This window comes from Cupressus sempervirens, chromosome 5 (assembly GCF_028749045.1).
Source record: "Cupressus sempervirens isolate cs-2001-9-10 chromosome 5, ASM2874904v1, whole genome shotgun sequence".
Lineage (NCBI taxonomy): Eukaryota > Viridiplantae > Streptophyta > Pinopsida > Cupressales > Cupressaceae > Cupressus > Cupressus sempervirens.
This window is the reverse complement of record NC_143122.1, coordinates 423198704-423211635: the sequence shown is the minus strand read 5'-3', so window position 1 is coordinate 423211635 and position 12932 is coordinate 423198704.

The following is a 12932-nucleotide window of genomic DNA, read 5'->3' as shown; positions in this document are numbered from 1 at the left end:
ATTGTGATTTATCTATAGGTGCTTTCTAGTTGTTTGCATAGGACAAAAGTGAATATTGTGGTTTATCTTTAGGTGCTTTCCAATTTCTTGTATAGGACTGAGGTGAAATTTATGATTATATGGGTTGTACTTTTCATGAGCTTAGGGTAGGTAATCTATGTGTATGTTAGGAAGTGGCTTGCAATGGAGGCTGGAGCCCTAAAGAGGCTTCCTACATAACCCATTGTAATTTGTTTTAATAAGTGATAACATGTCATTAAATGGGTTTAAAATGAATTAATAAGAGTTAGTATTTTTCGTTGCCCATGCCTGGAGTGCTACTACATGCTAGGATGGGATTAGAAAGGATGCCTGGTTGTGATCTTGCTTCATTATTATGCCTTGTATGTATGAAAGGATACTAATTTCGCATAGAGACACTAGGGGATCAGAGTCTAGAGAGCTTACCAGGGTGACCTTAGAGTTGGCTCACTCGATGACACTTGCCCACTTACATAGTATATTTCCTACATGTCTTTGTTGCCTCTAGGCTTAGATGTTACTTGTGTCTTGGTACCTTTGAGATAGATTGCTATCAGGATATCCTTGACTTAGATGTTGGTTATGACTTGTGGATTGATATTTGTATAGGACTTGAGATTTTATCCTCGGTACAATAGAAGTGGACCATTTAGGTTCCACAAGGTTGGATGGAAGTGTTTCTTATACCGTTGAGATCCTATAGTTGGGTGTCATTATTGGATGTACTTGAACAGTTATTCCTTTCATTTTGATCTTGTTATTTTGTTGGATGGTTATATGTTATTGTATTGTACTTGATTATCAAAGGCCTTATGAGATGATGCATTTATTCATGATGTATATTCTTTGAGATTTCAACAATGGATGATTATGCATTCTAGTTATGACAAGTGATATCTTATGTATTGTATATTATTGGATTAATACCTTTGGTTATTCTATGAGGTGGATTTATTGTGCATTAGATTTAATATTAATAAAATTTATATATGTGATTCAATGTCATGGAACACTTAAGAGATGTAATTTGTTTATAGATTGGTTGTATTTATGTGATTTATTATCTCCATTATGTTATCTCTTGTTGTTTTAATTTTTTAACAAAATTTTTTGGCAAACTTAGTGAAAATTTAGGTTAATTTCTTTTGGGTTCCCTGGCGGGGGGTTACACATGGTCTAGTTGGTTAGTTATCTACTTTTGAGTTGACCAATAATGATAACAATATGGTTTTGATTTGAAATATTTGTAAGTCTTCACTGACCATCAACAAGCCAAAGAAAGAGAAGAAAGTGAATCTCAAATTGAAGATTATCTAGATGAGATTGAAGCATTTCTTGTTAGAAGGTTATCAAGAGGTAAAGGTAAATACAAAGGTTAACTACCCTTGATCTATTTCAAATGACATGAGGTTGGTCACTTTGCTGCAAAATATCCTAAGTAAAATCTTATAGAAATGGTAAAAAAGGCTATAAGTACAAAAAGAATAGGGATTACAAATACAAAGGCAAGAAGTCATGTTACATTGTTAATTTTGGTAGTGATGTTCCATACTTGGGGAAAGATAAAGGATCATTAATTTTTAATGAAATTATCAGATTTAATGATGAATATTGGGTTCAAAAACTCAAATATAATATGTTGAGTGTTTCTTAGTTTAATAACTCAAGTCACAAGCTAGAATTTGAGAAGGGGAAGGTCAATATATTTGATGATGAAGGTAATTTGATTGGAACAAGAATGCAAACAAAAGGTAACCTATTCTACCTTGATCCTATAGTTGAGACACATTTATTTGCTAGAGTTGAAGATGTGTGGTTATGGCATAAGGTTGTGTCATGTGAACTTTGAAATTATGGTGAAAATCAATAGAAAGAAAAGGGTAAGAGGCTTACTGAATCTACAAAAATTTGATAATACTATTTGCAAAGAATGTCAACTCGGTAAGATGACAAAATCTATATTTTCTGATAAGGCATGTACTTCAAATAATATTATGAGATTAGTGCATATTGACTTATGTGGTCCAATTAGAAATGAAAGTTACTATAGTGATAGATACTTTATATTATTTGCAAATGATTATTCAAAGATGGTGTCTATAATGTTCATGAAAGTGAAATCACATTCTTTTGATATGTTTAAATGATACAAAGTAAGAGTTGCAAAGGAAAAGGGTAAATCGCTATAATTTTAAGATCTGACAGAGGTGGTGAATTTATGTCTTTTGAATTCACTAAATTTTGTGCTGAGAATGATATCAAAAGACAGTTATCTACACCAAGGACTCCATGATAGAATGGTATTGCTAAAAGGAGAAACATATCTATCATGGATTGTGTAAGGACACTAATTATTGAGAAGGTCTCTCAAATATTCTAGAGAGAAGAAATTAGTACTACTATGTACACTCTTAACTAAGTTTAATTGAAGAAAGGAATGAATAAAACACCATATGAGCTATGGTATGGTCCTACACAAAATGTGAGTTATTTCAAAATCTTTGGAAGTAGATCTTATATTCACAAGGATGCTAGGAATGTGATGTGACAACCAATCTTGCTCACAAACCCTAAACTCTCTAGGGTCTTCTTAGGTCTTCCACCTAAACAAATAGGGCTTCTTTAACACCCTATGCCTCTAAGGATTCTATCAAAGAGATCTCACTTCTTCAACTGGTGCACATCAACAAGTTAGTACAAGATTGCTCAAACTTCCACAAACACACCAATAACCCCAATTCTCCTTGGACCTTTCCATTTGGTCAAATGAATACCTAGGAATGCCCTAGGTTACTCATCAACATACTACACCCAAAATAAGTGCAAAACCCTATTTGAGTTGTAATCCACAAGTCAATTTGTGCTTAGGTGCTTGGAAAAAGGCTACAAGAATTAGCCCTCTAAATGCACTAAAACTGAGATATTTTGAAAAATCCCTTAACAATGGCCAAAAAAATCACCTTTTTGGATACTCTTTTTGGATTAATTTAATATTTTGTAACTCTTAAGCCCCCAACTTTTTTGTATAGCCCAAGCACAATTTTAGGCTTAATTTGAGGGTTTCAAGGATTTTGGTGTTGTTCAGGTTTTAAATCTCCTAAAACTCCTTACCAAGACTTTTCCTCTAGATTGGAGTTAGCTCTCACCATCTACTTACTCACAAAATTATTGGATTGAAGAATCAGACCTTTCAATCCACTCCAAATGCTCTTTTTCAAATTTGTGATCCCTAGCCAAACATGGTTTACTTGCCTAGGGAAACACACTAAAAATTCTTGTTGTGCTTCCCATGGGCTCTCCTTTTATATACATAATTTAAAATGAGTCTAGTTCCAAATCCCAAGAGGCCATATATTTTATATGGTGGGAAATGGCCCTAAGACACCATTTTGTGTTGGCTGCCCAGTTTAGAACAGCAACCTACTAACTTACAAAATATTTTATTGGAACACACAAAATTCTCTATAAGAACCCAAAAACTAAAAATATAAATGAAGGAAAATCACCCCTAACACTTCCAACTCATAAAATCCTAAGTATGATCTGTACAAAGCATGAAAAACACTCAAAGCAAGAAATTGTTGTAATAAATAAAATGCTAATTACAATCTGTACATTGTCATTTCTCCTTCTTCCAACCTCTTGAAAAGGTTGAGTTAGACCTTACATAGTCTTTGCATGGAAATTTCCAACTAATTTTAGTGGTTGAATGCATCCCACAAAGAAGTTTCTCTTCTTGCATAAAAGTTGCAAAAGTTGTCAATGACAACTTTGCAAGAAATGAGCAATTTTTGCAATTTTACAAATTATCTACCCAAACTTGCTCTACTTAACTTTCAAAAAGAAGTAATATTGGTCCAAAACACCTAATAAAGACCCTAAAATACTTGATTACCCCATTTGGCTCTCAAAATCCAAAAATGCTCTATTGAGCCAAATAAGCAATTTTCAACAATCAGGAGCAATATTGCACTATGGGGCTCTTCTAACCTATCTAACCTCACCTTAGGACCAAGTTGATCCTATTATTACTCTATTGATGTGGCTAGCATAAATACAAGCCAAAAACACCAAAGAAGCCCTAGGTCTACCATTTAGCCTACCTAGGTGCTCCTGCACCAAAATGGGGAAAATGATGTTAAAGGAGATGAAGGTATATTCCTAGGATATTCATCTAAGAGAAAATCTTATAAATATTTGAACAAGGCTACTAATAAGATGATTGAAAGTGAAAGTGTGAGATTTGATGAGTTTGTAGAGAGAAAAGATATGGAAAGAAAGAGGGAACCTGAAGACTACAATAATTTTGTTGATGTCTATGATGATGTACCAAATACTCTACCCAAGTTATAGAACGGCCCTATTGAGCATTAGATAGTTACACTAGAGCATCAGATTGTGATTTTTGAGCCTTAAAATGTTATACTTGGGAACTAGATAATACAACCCAAGTAGGAAGTTGAACACCCATCGAGGGAAGAAAACACTTGGAATCAGAGAACTACACTTGTATTATCCAAATATGTGAGAAAGAACCATTCACTTGAACAAACAATTGGAGATAGAAGTGCAGGAGTACAAACAAGAAGAAAAATAAGAGAAGATACATGTCTAATATCTGATTTTGAGCCTTCGAATGATGAATGTTGGATTATTTCTATGGATGAGGAGATTGATCAAATTGAGAAGAACAATACTTGGACGATTGTACTGAGACCTGTTAAAAAAAATGTGATTGGAAAGGTGGATTTTCATAAACAATTTTAATGAGAATGGAAAAGTGGTAAGAGACGAGGCTAGATTGGTCTACAAAGGTTATGCACAAGAAGAAGGAATTTACTATGGTGAGACTTTTGAACCTATTGCAAGATCAAAAGGTTTAAAAACTCTATTGGCTTATGCTACATATAATAAATTCAAGGTATATCAAATGGATTTTAAATCTAGATTTTTGAATGGAATACTTGAAGAGGAAGTATAAATTGAATAGCTTGAAGGATTTTTTGAACCTAGAAAGAAGGACATAGTCTACAAGTTGAACAAAGCATTATACAAATTGAAATAAGCCCCAAGAGCATGGTATGAAAGGTTACACTCTTATCTGATTAAAATATGATTTTATAGAACACGTGAAAATGGTAATCCATATTTGAAGAATGAAGCACAAGATATGGTGTTGATTGTTGAAATATTTGTTGATGACATAATATTTGGAGGAAATAATATGTTGAGTAAGTCTATTGCTAATCAAATGAGTGTTAATTTAAAATGCCAATGTTTGGGTAGATTACATTTTTCATTGGTTTAAAAGTCTATCAAAAACCAAAAGGTGTCTATGTTACTCAATCCAAGTATGTGAAGAAAATGTTGAAAACATTTGAGATAGATGAGTCTAAACTAGTCGGTACACCTATAGTGACTAGAGTGAAATTATCAAAGGAAGACACTACTAGTTAGGTTGATCAAATATAATACAAATATATGATTAGAAAGCTACAATATGTTGTATATAGTAGACTAGATATTTCCCTAGTTGTTGGAATTGTTGCAATATTTTCATCTAATTGAAGGGAAACATATTTGACTAATGTGAAAAGGATATTCGGATATCTTAAAGGAGAAAAATATTGTGTCATATGGTATAAACAAGAGGATGACTTTAAGCTTAAAGTCTACATAGATGCTGATTGGTCTAGAAATGTCAATGATAAGAAAAGCACAAGTGAAGGAGAATTCTTCTTATGAGAAAAGTTGATTACATGGATAAGTAAGAAACAAAGTTGCATTTCAAAATCTACTATTGAATCTTGCTACTACAATTAATTGTTCAAATATAGAATGGATCAAACAATTGTTGGAAGGAATGCAAGAGGAAGTAATTGATCCTGCCACTATTTACTGTGATAACACAAGTGCTATAAATATATCAAAAAACTTGGTGATACATGCAAAGGCAAAGCACATATCAATAAATTATCATTACTTGAGGGAACAAGTACAAGAAAAGAAAGTAAGGCTTGAATATGTGAATTCTAAGGAACAAATTGTTGATATATTTACCTAGCTATTACTTAAGGATTCTTTTGAGTATTTAAGGGGTAAATTGGGGATCTTGCCCTTATCTAAAATTTACTAGGTGAAGTTGCATGTTACATGTTGCATTAATTCATGGATAAATTGTAATATATTTTGGAGTTGATGTAGAAATGTTCACACTTTAGGAGTATTTCAAAATTTGTGAAGTTAATTGTGATGAATCTGATGTAGTTTATACATGCAAGGAACAAAGGTATCTAAAATATTTAATAATGTGGCATTGTTGTTAAAGGGGGAGATTAACCAATAAAGGGGGATAAGTGTAACTAAAGGGGAGAATATATTAAATGTGAGAATGACCAAATGAAGAATAATTATGTCAAAGGAGAGAATCAATGAAGAGTGCTACAAAATATGAAGACACCAAAAGACTAAATGGTGCAAGAGCACCTAGGTAAGGCTACTTAGTAACCTAGAGTTCCTTGTTGAGTTTTGGCTTTTATTGGGCTTAGCCAAGCCATTAGTGAAATAAAGGGGTTTGGTGAGTCCTAGGGTATGACTTAGCCATTTGGGAGATCTAATTGGGTCCTCATTACTATGTGGTTGTCCAAAGTTGCCAAGTGATGTATAAATTATCGTCATCATTGCTAAGGATGAAAAATGTGCATTTAAAAGGTTAGATTAGTCAACTGATGGTTGGAATGATGTTTCATGTCATTAGTGACATATCCAAGCACTTGGTAGAGTTTCATGGGGTATTGACCAAGCCTGGTCTAACTAAGACTAAAGTCATCAAGTAGCATGACAATTTTGCAAAATAGAAAAAGTTGTCATGACAACTTTTATTGCATAAAGTGTAATTTTAATCAGAAGGTTGAATAATCACCTCAAAGTAATTGGTTCAGGTGTAATGGATCTATATAAGGCCTCCCTTGAATTGTAACAAGGGTGGGATGACTTTGTGAAGGAATTTTGGTTAATGAAGAAACTGTTTGCTAAGTTATTTTGCCATGGACAAAGCTCTTTTATTTCATTTGGGTAGTTAATGGATTGAACTTCATACTATGACTTGTTTTTAGGTTAGTAGATGTAAATACTAAGTTCTGTGTGTGATTAGTTAGTACTTGTAGTTTCATTTCCTTGCATTTTGAAAATGTTTTATGTTCTTCACTATCGCTAGTCTGAACCAGGTAGGTTTTGAAGATGGGGTCATAACTCACCTTTCCACCATGACATATGTACAGTCTCTCAGAATATGTGAGATGAATCCTTGTACTATAGGAATGCAAGTGCATGGGCCCAAGAAATAAAGTTTGATATTTTTATAATGATACCCTAAGCAAGCCAAGTGAACATGGTTAGGGATCATAATGATGGAAGCAACATTTAATAGGGTTGAATGCATAGGTAAATTCAACCCAAGTGAATGGAGAGAAGGTGGAGAAGGTGGAGAAGCCCTGAACCTAAGGAGGGGTCATGTTGATGTGTTATAATAGGGATTTGAGAAAACCATTTTGGGTGCTAACAACATTTTGATGAAACCCTTAAGTTTAGGCTTAAAACTAACATCCCACTATATGGATAGGTTGGGGAAGTGAGACCAAGTGCATCTCAAAGGTCTTCTAGAAGGGTATTAGGATATAAATATTTTTTTTCATCTTCTTAAGCCATTTTTGAACTCATGTGCCAAAAGGTGAGTTTGGAGGCCTAATTCCTTGTAGCACTATTAGGCCTAGTTTTGGCAATTTCTTGAAATTGATAGGGATGACTTTGAATTTTTAGTTAGTGATTATTGTCATGGATCCAAAATTCTAGAGATAAACCCCTCTCTCCATTGTCATGCAGTTTTGATCACCTTTGGTCATTTAGTGTGGATGAACCAAGAAGGATCCAAGAAACAAGAGTTGATTGCATTATTGGTGTGGGCAAGTTGAAGGGAAGGAGGGGTGGATTACAATCCTTCAGAGGTAGGGTTAGTAGAAGAACCATAATAGGCTAGAGAAGAGGCCTAGACAAGACCCTAGAAGAAGATATGGTAAAGAGCAAGATTTTCCCTTACATCAAACTGGTATTAAAGCTAGGTTAGATTTGGTATGGTGGTTAGATACTAAAGATTAATTAGTAGGTGAAAAAATCATGGTAACTAATGAAGAGTTAGCCAAAGATATGGGTGAGCAAAAGGAAAAAAATAGAATCCTTGAAGAGGCCCTAGAAGAAATGAAAACAAATCTAGAAGAGGTTGTCAAAGCAACCAAGAATAAAGACAAAGAAAGTGAAGGTAGTCGTAAAGGGAAGGAAAATATTGATGAGGAGTACATCATACCTAAACTAGACCCTCCATTGAATAAAGAACCATTCTTTAAGGCCATCAAAGCACTAGGAGAAAAATCCCTAGAAGGAATTCCATTGTTTAATGGGAAGATGGACATTGATGCAGTGATGGAATGGATTGAGGGAATGGAGAATCACTTTGAATGTGAAGCTATCACAAAGGTGCAAAAGGTAAAGGTTTCAAAATCAAGACTTAGAGGTTCAACATTGACATGGTGGAAATACATGTAGGATGAAATAGTCAGCATGGGTAAAAAGCCTATAGCTAACTAGAATGCCATGGTGACCAAAGTGAAGGAGAATTATCTACCAAAAGATTATAAGGTACAATTTCATAGAAAGAGGCAAGGTCTAAAGTAGAAAGACTTGGATGTGGCCTCTTACATGGAGGAATTTCAAAAATTATGCCTAAGGTCCAAGATTCAGGAAGAGGAACATGTTAAGGTAGCAAGATACTTGGGTGGACTAAAGAGGAGCATCCAAGAAGAGCTAAGCCTACTGACCCCTACCACTATTTAGAAGTGTCATCAATTTTCTCTTAAGGTGGAAAAGAATAGGAAGAAGGGAGATTCAAACTTTAAAGGTAGAGGAAGAGAAAGATATCAAAGATGGCATAAAAGTGGATACCAAGGCAAAGGTAATCATGAGAGGAACCAAGGTGAATCTAAGCTTATTGAGCAAGGTGGTGAAACTACTTCAAGGGGAGGTTATACAAGAGGAAGAGTAAATAAAGGAGGCTCCAATAGAGAGAGAGATACATGTAGGAGTAACTCATATTTTTCAAGTATGAAGTCTTATACTTGTGGTCAGTTGGGCCACCCTTCTTATAGATGTCCTAACAAGCCTACTTCTTCAAGTGGTGATAATAGAGTTTCATATGCTCATGAGGACACAATGAGTTCTAAGGTGTCTAGAGTGGACCATATTGATTCAAAGAGAGGAGAGAACGTAACGTTCTAGAGAGGATTGATTAGACAACTAGCCAAGGATGAACCTTAGCATGGAAGGGCCTTGTTCAAAATTAGGTGTAAGATTTTGGACAAGGTGTGTAAGGTTATTGTGGATTCAAGATCCACAGATAGCATCATATCAGAGGAAGTAGTAGATAAGATCAAGTTGGTGAAGGTATCTCATGTTAACCCCTACAAGGTGACATGGTTGAATAAAGGGTAGAGTGTATTGGTGAATGAGAAAACTTGGGTTGAGTTATCAACTATAGGTTATAAAGATAAATTGTTGTGTGATATATTATCTTTGGATGCATGTCATATGTTGTTGGGAAAATCCTGGCAATATGACAGAGGTCCTATGTATGATGGGAAGGAAAATTCCATTTCCTTTAAGAAAGATGGGAGAACTTTCAAAATTCAATCCTTATTAGAGGAAGATGAATTACAATCCAAGACTCCCAGTGTGTTGTTAAGTAGTGGAAAAGATTTTATTGATGCCCTTAAGCATGAAGAGGTTAAATGGTATATTATTCTTCTTAAGACTAAGGAAGAAGAAAAGACTAAACAAGAGCCCTTACCAACTAAGATCCAAGAGATGCTTGTGAAGTATAAGGATATTGTCAGTGATGGGACACCTCCAACTTTACCTCCTAGGGGAGTGATAAGGCATCATATTAACTTTATACCTAGTGCTTCATTACCAAATAAAGTAGCATATAATACCCTAGATCAGAATAGAGAGGTAGTTAGGCAAGTGCAAGAACTTTTAGATCAGGGTCTGATAAAGAAGAGCATCAGTCCTTGTGCATTACCAGTAGTTTTGGCATCTAAGAAAGGATGAAAATGGAGGATTTGTATAGATTCAAGGGCCATCAATAGAATCACCATAAGGCATAGGTTTCACATACCTATAATTGAAGGCTTGATGGATTGTCTTGGAGGAGCTCAATATTTCACAAAGTTGGACTTCAAAAGTGGTTACCATTAGATAAGGATAAAGGAAGGTGATGACTGGAAGACAACTTCTAAACCATGGATGGATTGTATGAGTGGCTTGTACTGCCATCTAGGCTCTCAAATTCTCCAAGAACATTCATGAGACTCATGAATGAAATTTTAAAATATTACACTGGAAAGTTTGTAGTGGTATATCTTGATGATATACTCATTTTAAAAAAGACAAGAGAATAACATCTTAAACATTTAGAGACGGTGCTAAGGAAGTTGCATGAGGAGAAATTGGCAATCAATTTGGAGAAATGTAAATTCATGAAGCAAGAGCTTGTATACCTAGGATTTTTGGTCTCCAAGGGGTTGTTGAAGATGGACCAACACATAGTTGCAACTATCTTAAATTGGTCGCCACCTACCATATCAATAGAGGTAAGAAGCTTCCATAGATTAGCTCAATTTTCTAGAAAATTTATTAGGAATTTCAGTGGTATTTGTGCACCATTGCTAGACACCATTAAGGGTGGAGTGAAAACCAAGTTTAGATGGACTTCTAAATCAGGAAATGCATTTGAAAATTTGAAGGAACAAGTAGCCACATAACCTATCCTTAAACTACCTAGTTTTGATAAATTGTTTACCTTAGAATGTGATGCAAGTGGGATGGTAGTAGGGGGTGTGTTGAGTCAAGAAGGTAGGCCAGTAGCCTTCTTTAGTGAGAAGCTAAATAAAGACAAAAAGAAGTATTCTTCATATGACATGGAATTATATGTTTCGGTTTAGTCTCTTAAGAAATGGAGGCATTACCTCCTAACCCAAGGAGTTTATAGTGTTTACTGACAACCAAGCCTTTAGCTACTTCAATAATCAAGTGAAGTTAAGAAATATACATTTGAAGTGGATGGGATACCTTCAAGAATTCACATTCACTATCAAGCACAAGAAGGGTCAATTGAATAAGGTTGTAGATGCACTAAGTAGGAGCATATTGACCATTCAAGAAGTTTAACTCCATAGCATTGGCATAGAGAGTTTCAAGGACCTCTACAAGGATGATGAAGACTTTTCTAAAGCTTATAAGGTATGCATTGAGTTTTAAAATTATTTTTGGTGTTCTTTTATTGATTATACCTTGCAGAGTGGACTATTGTTCAAGGGAAACCAATTGTGTATTCCTAAGGGTTTTATGAGATAGAACCTTATCCAAGAAAAACATAATGGAAGCCTAAGTGGACATTTTGGCATCAATAAGACCCTAGAGTTAGTTCAAATGTTCTTCTGTTGGCTAAAACTATCAAGAAATGTGGCAAGATATGTTGAACAGTGTGTAGTGTGTATGAAGGCAAAAGAAGGAGCTAGTAGTGTAGGTTTGTACCAACCTTTACCAGTCCCTAATAGGTCATAGGGGTGTATTAGTATGGACTTTATTGTAGGGTTACCTAAGAAAAAATAGGGTTGTGATAGAATCTATGTTGTGGTAGACAGACTTAGCAAGATGGGTCAGTTCATACTTTGTAAGACTACCGATGATGCTATCCATATAGCACACCTATTTTTTAAGGAGATTTTGAGGATTCATGGACTACCTCCAAGCATTGTGTCAGATAGGGATGTCAAATTTATGAGTCATTTTTGGAAAACCTTGTGGAGTAGATTGGGAACTAACCTATCTTTTAGTTTAGCTTACCATCCTTAGGCTGGTAGTTAATAGGGTGTTGGATAACTTGTTAAGGTACTTAAATAAAGAGTATGGTTAGACATGGGATGTGATTATTCCCTAAGTATGCATCTAATGACTGTGTGAACAAGATAACATGTAGAAGCCCATTTGAGATTGTTTATGGGATGCATTCAAGGGGTGTGTGTAAACTCAGAGACCTTGGATATATGGAGTATAGGAGTGGACAGGCAAAATAATTCACCTAAACTAGGAAGGATATTCAAGAATAGGTGAAAAGGACTATATAAGAGACTACACAAAGATTGAAGGCCAAAGTGGATGAGAAAAGAAGGGATGTTCAATTTGCAATAAGTGATTATGTCATGGTACATTTGAACAAATCTAGGTTCTAGAAAGGAGTACATACCAAACTAAAAATGAAGAGAGTGGGACCCTGCAAGATCATGGCTAAATATGGGGCTAATGGGGCTAATGCATATAAGATGGAATTGCTTAGTGATCTGAACATCTCACTTGCTTCAATGTGGAAAAATTGATCAAGTTTAAAGGGCCTTTAACTGAAGTATATTTGAACATACATGAGGTTGGCAAGGATGTGGCATCTGATGTCCTACCTTCCAAGATGTAGCTAGAGGCAAAAAAAGTACTGGATTCAAGAGTCAAGAAGACTACTAGACACAAGGTGTACATGGAACATCTCATCAAGTGGAAAGCTAAACTAGATTAGAGGCAACATGGATTGCAGCTATAGATTTCAAGAAGATGGGAATTGTTGATGACATATTATCTATAGGAGTGACATAATTTTCTCTTGTGGGGAGCATGCTGCAGGAGCACCTTGGTAAGGCTAATTAGTATTCTAGGGCTCCTTATTGAGTGTTTCCTTGTAGTGGCCTTAGCCAAGCCACTAGTGAAATAAAGGGGGTTGATGAGTCCTAGGGTAGGACTTAGCCATTTGGGAG